Genomic DNA, 10,131 nt, shown 5'->3' on the forward strand with positions numbered 1-10,131 from the left:
GGAAAAAAGAGTACGTTTGATTTGCAAAAATGCAAATCAAACGTACTCTTTTTCTAGTGCCGGGGTTTGTTGAAGGCAGCGGACTGCGTGAGCGATTTCGAAGAATTCGCGCCACGCGGTTTCGGTGGAAGATCTGGGAGTGCCACTTATCTCCCCCTTTCTTTTGTTTTTTTCTCGATCTTTTTTTCTCACTTTGTTCTTGACCTTGGCTCTCTTCACTCTAGCCTATTACGCCTCATCCCCTGATTGATTGATTGATATGTGGGCTTTAACGTCCTAAAACCACCATATGACTATGAGAGACGCCGTAGTAGAGGGCTCCGGAAATTTCGACCACCTGGTGTTCTTTAACGTGTGCCCAAATCTGAGCACACGGGCCTACAACATTTCCGCCTCCATCGGAAATGCAGCCACCGCAGTCGGGATTCAAACCACGACCTGCGGGTCAGCAGCCGAGAACCTTAGCCACTAGACCACCGTGGCGGGGCAACGCCTCATCCCCTTTCCCATGTGAGCCACTGCTGAGGCGTCACACTTAGCTGCAGACAGTTGTCGGGTTCACTTTTTTTTTTTCAATTCTATATCTGAGGAAAACCTACTCTCCCTACAAATATATATGAAAAGCATTCGGGGTAAGAGGACTCTTTCAACTACAATGTTCAGCCTTGGAAAATAACGTGGTTTCGGCGGGTGGGAAAAGCAGTTCATCATGCTAAATGGTGGCATGTTTTGTAGCCATAATGATCCACTCCATGTCCCGCATATTTCAAGCTCGACGTGGTCGTCCGCCGTGAATAACGCTTCCTGGACTGTCCCAACTGCGATTTCACGTTTTGCCTCCTTGCGAATACCGCTGATTAGACAGAGATTGTTCTTCGACCTTAGTGTTGGGGGACTACCTCACTGAATTCTGTTTCGAACGGTTGTGCCTCCGCGATCTCCGACGACAGCGCAGCTCCGGCCGACCGGCTCGCCCTCCGCCATCTGCTGACGCCGTGAAGCTCTCGCTGAGTTGTACCCCGTCCTCGGACTTCTTTGACCGTGTCCCCATCTTTCTCTGTCTTATCTTTACTTCTCACTTTATCCTTTTTAATCCCTCCTTATCCTCTTTCCTCGTGAGCCACTGTTGAGGTGTCGCATTGTGATGCAGACAGTTACGGGGCTCAGTTTTATCTTCTTTTCTCTCATTTAAGAATCACTTCCCCTTAGACTCGTATACGCGGCAACTCAGTCCACATGTGCAGACGGTAAACTCGTGTCTAAAAACGCGTTTAAAAAAGTGGCAGCATATCCACGGGTTGAATGATGAAAGTGGGGCGAAGCATCCGTCCGTCCATTCGTTCTTCCTTCCGCTCGTCCATGTGTGCGTCTGTGTGGCCGCCCGTGCGTCCAACCGCCCGTCCGTGCGTGCGTCTGTTCGTGCGTCCGCACGTCCATCCGGGCGTCCGTCCCTGCGTTGGTTCATGCATCCGCCCCTGCTTCCGTCCATGCGTCCATCCGTCCACGCAGCCGTCCGTGCATCCATCCGTGCACCTGTCTGTGTGTCCGTTCGTCCGTCTAGTCAACACTGCAAGTACCGCCATCTCGCATCTTTTCGTCATATATTCCGCATATCGAAGTACCACCACCCAGCGCACATTCCAAGAACTAAACGAGAGGTGGCACACGCACACTTTCTTACGGCTTGGGCTTCTTGTCTACTTCCCACCTTTAACCACCTCGACTTCATGGTATATACAAGTTCACTGTAGTCATGGCACTGCGGCCCAATGCTCGCTAAACCTTTTTAAAACCAAGGCCGTTACGCCTAGCGAGTATAACGTAGCAACCCTTTCTTGTCAGATAGTGCTCGATGTACATGCCAATGGCTGCTAATTGGGAATGAGAGACAGGAGAATTCGGTTTTTAGTTAACGCGCCCGCTGCGAATTTTTTTTTAATGTTCATCAACGCACAGGAGAAATCTCCCACCGGCACCACCTTGCAGATCAAAGCGTAAGACTAGTTAAGCCCTACTACTACGACGAGGGACGAACGGGTGCCGCTTTAAGAACCTTCGCCCCTAAAATACGGTGAACTCGCGTCTAAGGGCGGGGTGGCCCACTTTTCGTTTTCTCTTCAGGTGCTCAGTTCACCTGAATTTCTTTGACAACTGGCTGTGTCTCTTTTGCCGAAAGCTGGGCGTGGTGCATTCTGTGCTCCAAAGCCTCACATTGGCACACGTCTTCGTTGTCCACACAGAGCCTGACGACGAGCGTTTTCTGCGTGGGACTCCGGGAAGTGCCTTGTGGACGCATGCTTATTTTACGCATTCCGCGGTATGGTCGGCTACGCACCTGATCACATTACTGGCTTTCACAATAGAAGTAGGATGTGCAACGGGTGGCGAGAGCGTCTGCGGTGGGTGGAGGATGTAATCACCGGCAACTGACCAACCAGTGTGGGCGACAAGAGGAAGCTACTGTCTCGCGCGTCATCTGCCGCCATGCCTGCGCACATCAGGACTGTTCTTCCGCGCACGGTTCTTCCGCACTGTTCTTCCGCTCTGCCCACATGCCCGGCGCTGGGAGCTCCACCCATCGACAATGGTGACGGCAGAATGCCGGCTTAAGGAGCTCCATTCCTAAAAACTTGCAGACTGTTGCGATATGCATTAGTTTGTTGCATATTGACAAGCATGTTGGTTTCTTTCTAGTATTACGTTACCGTCCCATTTCACGGGCAGTTGTCCTCTTGCAGCAAAAGGCGCCTGAATGATTCAAAACCATCTACACAATCTGAGAACCATCAGTTGAGATTATTCACACAACGCGAGCATTATAGATTCCTCCAGTGTTTAGGCAGCCGCTAGCGATAACATTAGAATCTCATATGGCAGATGCATAATGCCGACGCACTTCACTTTTGACAGAATATAGACAGCTGATGAACTGTTCGCCAGTATCAATGACAACGTATATTGTTTGCTGTATAGCTTCCGCTTCCCGGCTGCAAGTTCGACCAAATGAATACCCGAAACTTGGAAACGCTGACCACAGTCTTGCTTAGTGTCATGGTACCATGCCCTAATAATAATTTTTCAATAAAATACTCTCAATCAGGTGCTCATGCACCTTCAGTAGGTGATGATATTTATATTTATTGGTGCTCTGTTTTGTAACCGATCCAAGTGTAACCAATCCAAGCTTATAATAAGGGGACAGCTGCCTTACGCATCATGTATGTTTTGGTAAAAATCTTATCAAGGCTTGGGAACTTTAAGAATTTCGTTGCACAGGGTGGGGTGAAGAAAAATTATCATCATTATGATGAACATGCTCTCACTTGCTTCGTCCTTTTAAAGTTCTACTTCGCTTGCACGACACGTGTGCAGGTTTGATAATCTTGGAATACAGAAACTACCACGAACTGCTCTGTTATTTGAGTAAAAGTGTCGTAATGTCACGTGAACTAAACTAAAAGACGGGCAATATTTAGCCATGTGAATAAATTAGGCAGCACTGTGCAATGATTTATTTTACATAAAGATAAAAGACTTCGGCCGCCTCAATCCAAGCTAAGTAGGTCGCAGACGGTCACGCTAAAGCTTCTGCGAACTAATTCATATACAAATCCAGTGACCATCAATAGCATATATCCGGACATTTACCCATATAATTTTCCGCAGCCTGTGGGAAGGCTGCCACTTTGTCTCATATGGTCGACGCTAGGTTCACCAATGAAAAGTTTGACACGCTCCTGGGTCTGGGTGTGCCGCCCACGAAGACCAAATTCCGGCCGTCGAGCATTCCCATGATCGCACCAGCAGGCTAGAACTACCAAACACGTCTTGGGATTAGCCAGGCGTGCGTTTTTTCGCGTTTTGCTGGACCTAATAAAGGTTTATTCACTCACTCACTCTATGACTCACTCACGAGACATGTTCTCGCCAGAAATTACTTAACAGCTGGCTCTGTGACTAAGATTGCAACATCACGTAACACGTGGCCGCGTGACATGTCCAGCTAAGTCTAGCCGTCGCTAGCCCCACTTAGTATTGCGAGAAAAATAGCACTTCCAGATAACATTCATGATTACTATAGTGGAACTCAGCTAGGTCCATGGAACATTAACTCCTCTAGTGATTCGAGCTTTTTATTGGTAGTGCAAGCAGCGTACTTTTTTATTTCTGATGTTTTACTAGTATATGCAAAATCAAGAAGAAAGTTTTCAGCTTCCCAAAAACTTCATGTTCAAACCTATAGATTTGTTCATACTCAATGTTTGCGCAGATGAAGAAAAAAGTGGAATGCTATACAATTGGATTGTATCCCTCGTCTTCCAGTGCGTTACGTACGCTATAGTGCATGGTGTACAGGGGGCAGACTATAGAGGGCAGACTTTGTTGCAATACTTTGTCATCTACGTCTTTGCTGAAAGAAACATGGACGGATTTCTTGGAAAGTGCCTTCTCATGGTGTATGCTACGGCAGTTGGTAAGATAATGCAGTCCTACTAAATGTTGCATAAGCGCAACTTTCATAAGCTTGGGAAATGTTATAAGAACGTTCTATAATTACATTTAATTTCAATCATCCAGTGACAAACACATTTGAAAATTGGTCTGCCTTAGGCCAAAAACTACTTAGTCGTATGATGGACGCCAATCGGTGCAATCTCAGCGTTCTCTGCCACGTTGCGTTGGCTCATTTCTTTGTTGCTTAGAAGTACAATAAAAACAGAATTTGTGTCACCAATATTTACAGCTAGATTGAAAGACTGCGTGCTGAGGTCGATACACACCGCCATAATTTAAAGCAGAAAATACAGAAATAAATGTTTCAATGAATTCTTCAGAAAGTGACGCAGCTTGTGGCTGTGCTGTGAGCTAGAGCCAATGTTGCTAGAGCAGATTGATCTGGCGTCCCCTGATTCACCGAAAATGGGCTTTTTAACAATACCAGCCCTCGCATGGGTCTCTCAACCTGAAGCGATACCACCAGTATTTCCTGAACCACTAAGAATGACACCGGCCACGTGCATTGCTCCTGGCTGGCAGGAAGCGCCTAAATGGCGGGGCAGCCTTTAGGCTCCTGAAAAAGGAGGAGAGTGAGGTGACTATAGGTGATGTAGAGTAAGGGAGGTTAGGGCAGGAACAGCTGCAGGCAGATGCGCTGCGTTGATTATGTCGTTGCAGCTCTTGCTAGCATGCAGCAGCCACGCCGCGCATGCAATCCACCAATGCGCAGCCAGCTGCTCAAAAGTACTTAAGTTGAAATTCTATATAATAGAGCTATCGTGTCCTACAAGTATAGTGTTGGTGTTTTCGTGAATTTTAAAGACGATAGTCTTTCTTGGGGACCTTCAACGCAAAAATTTAGATCTGTCTGTCTGTCTGTCTGTTTGTCTGTCTCTCTGTCTGTGTTTGTCTGTTCGTCCATCCTTAACGATATTGACTCGCTTAAACGGCACCAATGGCTACCTTAAACGGCCGACCCAATCCAAAGCGCCCACCAGTGTCGCTCAAGATTCAGTGTTCATACTTGTGCGATATTCAAGTAAAAAGCAATTACCGCGCATATGTAAGGCACCATAACACCACGTATACAATCTGTTGTGCGTCTTTTACTAGAAAAGGTATACACAAGTTATTCTAAGGACTGTAGCGTTTAGCACGCGGCGCTGACCATGCAACGCTTGCACGAAAAGGGAAGTGTTCCGAACGCTTTTCTAAGACGACACGGTGGTGGCACCTACCTTTCGCCTTGCGTTCTACCCCTTATCACCTCTGAGACGGGCGCGCACGCTTGTCTCAGAGCCGCACGTTCTGTTCTCTAAGAAACTACCAGATAGCGCTTATGTCTCACGTGTGACGCGACTTGGTGCGCTCGTTTGCCTCCGCTGCACGCTCGGGCACTGTAACGCAGTGCCTCCAGAATATCATTCACCGATTTTTTTGCACAGAACATAAATAAACGTTTTGTTCAATCTCCCCAGACGCAAGACTATCATCTTTCGACGACACTTGCAGATGAACATACAGATACGGGCCAATTTTTTTGCAATGTTTATTCTTTAAATTAATAAGAACTTATGAATTTACCTTTATAAAAGTGTTCTAACGGAAGAGCGAGATGTTATAGCTTTCTGCATCATATCATTACTTGACATTGATTTGTAGTGTTTATTATCTTATCAGTTTACCAGTACCTTAAAATCGCCAATATTTTAGGCAGTTTCGTGACATAACATTCTGGACAGGAATAAAAGTAGCCGTGAGATGTGGCCTCCCATTTCCTATGTTTTCCCAAACATGCTGAGGTGTTATTGTGTAGAAGTTTTTAGGATGGGCCTATATATTGTCCGCTTATAGGTGGGAGTTGTTGCGCTGCAACAACTATAATTGGCCTTGCAACAAAACGAATGCGATAAAAAGGCTCAGTTAGCGATGAATGCTTCGTTTCGTCAGTATGCGTGAATCTATTCTTCGGTCCAATCCAGAAGCCTGAGACATGGAGTTTTTATTCTGAACATTGCATGAAAAGGTTATCTAGGAAGATGTGCCGTCCAAGTAGCCGACACCTAATGGTCCTGGCGGGGGTTGTACAAGGAAAGCATTGGATGTCTTTTCTTTTAGCATAGCATGAAGATGCCCTCAGGTATATATTGGTGAAACACTGCTGTTTCAGTAAATGTCCCATCAAAATTTTTTAGGCATTGTCTTTTAGACCTGATACTCTCCTTTACCATTATCCGTAGAAACCATGCGTCACTAACCAATCAGCAAAGCAAAACAATATACCATGCACGCCTGAAATTCCGTGCTCAATTGCCCTCGTCTAGTGCGAAAGATGTTCATTCCTAATCCGCTCAGTCCGAGCATTTCTTGATTATTTCTGAAGTACACTCCAAGGTGATAGTTGGATGACGTATTAAAAACTTCAAGAAAATGTCACAGCATTAGTTTCAATATAAAAATATGTATTCATTAGGTAGTACATATGAACTCATCTGTCCTTTTTACTATTTCAGTTGCCCTGACCATTGCTCCCAACGTAGCCGAAGCGTTTCCATCTTTTATTCTTGACGCTATTCTCAAAGCGGGAAGGACCGAAGAAAAGGAGAAGGAGTGAGAAATCAGACATGCGGCTGTGTGCGTTGTGTCATCGCTTAGGCTTAATAAAACGAAAGAAGAAGAACGACAGCGTGGAACTAATAAATACAAAAAATCTAAACGTCGTTGTTCCTTCTGATGTCCTTTACTACGCAACTTTTGGTTTCATCATTACTAAATTTAGGAGTTGCACGTACGCAAATAGCTTAAAAACGTCTAAACAGTCAAGATACAAACCTGCACGAAAGAGAAGAAACTCTCGATTCTATAGGTATGAAACGCAGTTAGGAACCGCTTTGGCAGGCCATGGCGTAGGCGTAACAATCCTCTTTCTGAAAAAATTAAAGGCTGGAATTTGTATACTGGAGCACTAGAGAAAAAGCATGCGACTGAATTTCAGAATAGCACGAATGCACATTCGACATATCATCACTACTGTATCTTCTATCATGCCTATTCGGTAGTTGCTTAACCTACGCAAGATGTCGATGGCACATACACCTTTTCCAGGTATATATTCGATGTGTTTCCGTCATTTAAGAATCATTAATTAGTAAATAAATGTCATTAGTAAATTACCCGAAGAAGCTTCTAACTGTGGTTTGCTGTCAGAACGGTAACATAAGGAGATGTGCACGTAGTATTGATAGGGGAGACAAGAGATGCACATTTACTCATATTCAGCAAGAAGTGATTGTCATCAAACTACTTTACCAGGGTGTTATTATAAGACTGCAGGTGGTCGTATAACGTCTCAATGGCGTCTGCCATTGCAAAGAAGGTGATAGCGTCTGCATAAACATAAGTCAGTATGTCCTGGCTGCGTGAAATTGTACTCATTAGCACACTAATGGGCACTCGAAACAGCAGCGAGCCTCACTGTACTCCTGTAATTTGTGTGTGAATAATAAATGAAAAGACCCCTTTAAAATATTGAAACTTCCCGTCCAAAAGGAATTTGTTAATACGCGTTACTATGCATGCCAGAAAATTGAGCAAGTTCAACGGATCTATCAGAATACCGTGCACTACAGTATCGTATGCTTTAGCGATACCCGAATCGAGTAGAACAGCATATATGTTGTACCGTCGTGCTAAGTGTATGCGACTTCCTAAATCAACGTTAGCATTCCACATTGACCACCCAGCACTGAACGCAATTTTACTAGGGCTTAGAATCGACCTCTCATCAAAAATAAATTTACTGATTCGAGCATAAAGAACTGTATCGCTGAATTTCACCAGATTTCACGGCAGGGCAATCAGCTTTATGTTGTAATATGTGCCCTGCGACTTCTTTCTTCAGCAATAGAATATTTTCAGCTAGTTATCATTGCGCAGCGGTATCCTTCAGTTCTTAAACAAATACTTAACAATATATAAATGAAGCTTAGGCCTTCTTCAGATGAAACTTCTAACTTGGAATTTGTGAATAGATCTGGCGTAGGGGCTGTCTTTGCTAAACATAGGCCAGTTTGAGTGAACTCAGTTAAATAAACTTCCGCAAGTTCATGCGAAAGTACCTGCATGTAGCAAATAGCCGAGAGACTTGTACTGAAGCGACGCTCTAAATCTCTGGCGATCTCTATCAGTGAGGCGTCATTTCTCGCGGCGTCAAGATAAAGTATTTCAAGGTTAAATGTGTTGGCTGTACTTTTCTTTATATTGGATGCGCAAACAAAGGAACTTTATTAACTGATCTGGAAAGGTGATAGAAATTTTGACTGCGATATTCTTTCGCATGGTGACAGTGCACTTAAGACAAAAAACAGGCAGTCTTTCTAATTTGTTGGGCGTTGAATATAGAGAAGCGTCTTATGAACGACTTCATATCTTCTGTAATCGCGTGTCCATCCCTCATTCCACCAACGACAGGAGGGATGTTTACTCGATGGGATAGCCAACTCAGGATTGTTTTGACATTCCTCTGCAATGAGGCCAGTATAACATGCAATTTTATGACCACTGTTGTTCTGAAGTATCGCAGTGGCAAACTACAGAAAGGTTAGAAATTTTTAATGGTGGGCTTGTACTCGCAGTTGCTGTCCTAAGTTGTTATTGGACAGGCGACGTCAAAAACTACCAGTTGGTGGTCGCTGTCAGTTGCAGAGTCAACCACGAACCATGACATATTCGCATTGATATAAAACATCAAATGTAACACTGAGCTAGCCTGACTTCGAACAACTCTACATGCCCGGTAATCGTACACGAGAAAAATTTGTCTTGGTCCACTCCCACAGCTGTATGCCACATATTATGGGAATTAAAGTCAACCGTGAAAAGCGTTTCTTCCTAACAGACTGGCGAAGCGCTGTAAGGTGACTCGTACTTTGAACAACAGTTAGGAAATAAAAATTTATTACTGAAAAAGAGTGGTACGAAGGAGATTTCAACAAAACATGCTGAAGTGGAAATTTTCGCCCATGAAAGAAGCCGTAGCCACTGTAAGGTGGCGGTTGCGCCAACCATCTTACAAGGGTAATAATGAGCTGTTGGCGTTTGGCGATTGAGAAGGAGCGTTTTTCTCGCACGCCCAGAGGGTTCAACGTGGCAGCATTTTTTGGTCAAATAGTGCTCAAAGTGCGTCGTTCTGTTATTAAATTTTGTTAGTTAGCCTCAAAATTATTGCAAGTTTCATTGGAAAATTAGACACCGATACTCGCCCCTAATCTAATTCTATAATTTTACAATCAGGGTTCCAAATTCTGAAAGCTGTTTTCACGCTACCACGTAATTTGGATAATGCGTGCCTCATTAAATCACCTCCAGGTGTATGACGATTGAATCGACCAAAACAGATCCTGTAAAATAAAAGTTTTTTTCAGGTGCAAGTCAAGCTTCTCAGAGAGAGAGAGAGATAAACATTCAAGGAAAGGCAGCGAGGTTAACCAGAAGAAAATCCGGTTTGCTACCCTGCACTGAGGAAGGGATAAAGGGGAGAAAAGAGGTTGGAGAGAATATAAGAAAGGTTCACGCAATCACGGGCACACTCGAGGGAGCACACACAGTCTACACAGGTGGTCGCCCAGTTTGTTG

The 10,131-nt window shown here is 44.6% G+C and overlaps 1 long non-coding RNA gene across 1 annotated transcript; it reads left to right on the forward strand.

Moving 5' to 3' along the window:
• The first annotated feature begins 4,214 nt into the window (after positions 1-4,214).
• LOC142817343 (uncharacterized) lies at positions 4,215-7,219 on the forward strand. Its single transcript, XR_012895183.1, has 2 exons — positions 4,215-4,474; positions 7,011-7,219. It is a non-coding gene; the product is annotated as an uncharacterized LOC142817343 (long non-coding RNA).
• Positions 7,220-10,131: the final 2,912 nt, after the last annotated feature.

The sequence above is a fragment of the Rhipicephalus microplus genome, chromosome 5 (assembly GCF_043290135.1).
Source record: "Rhipicephalus microplus isolate Deutch F79 chromosome 5, USDA_Rmic, whole genome shotgun sequence".
Taxonomy (NCBI): domain Eukaryota; kingdom Metazoa; phylum Arthropoda; class Arachnida; order Ixodida; family Ixodidae; genus Rhipicephalus; species Rhipicephalus microplus.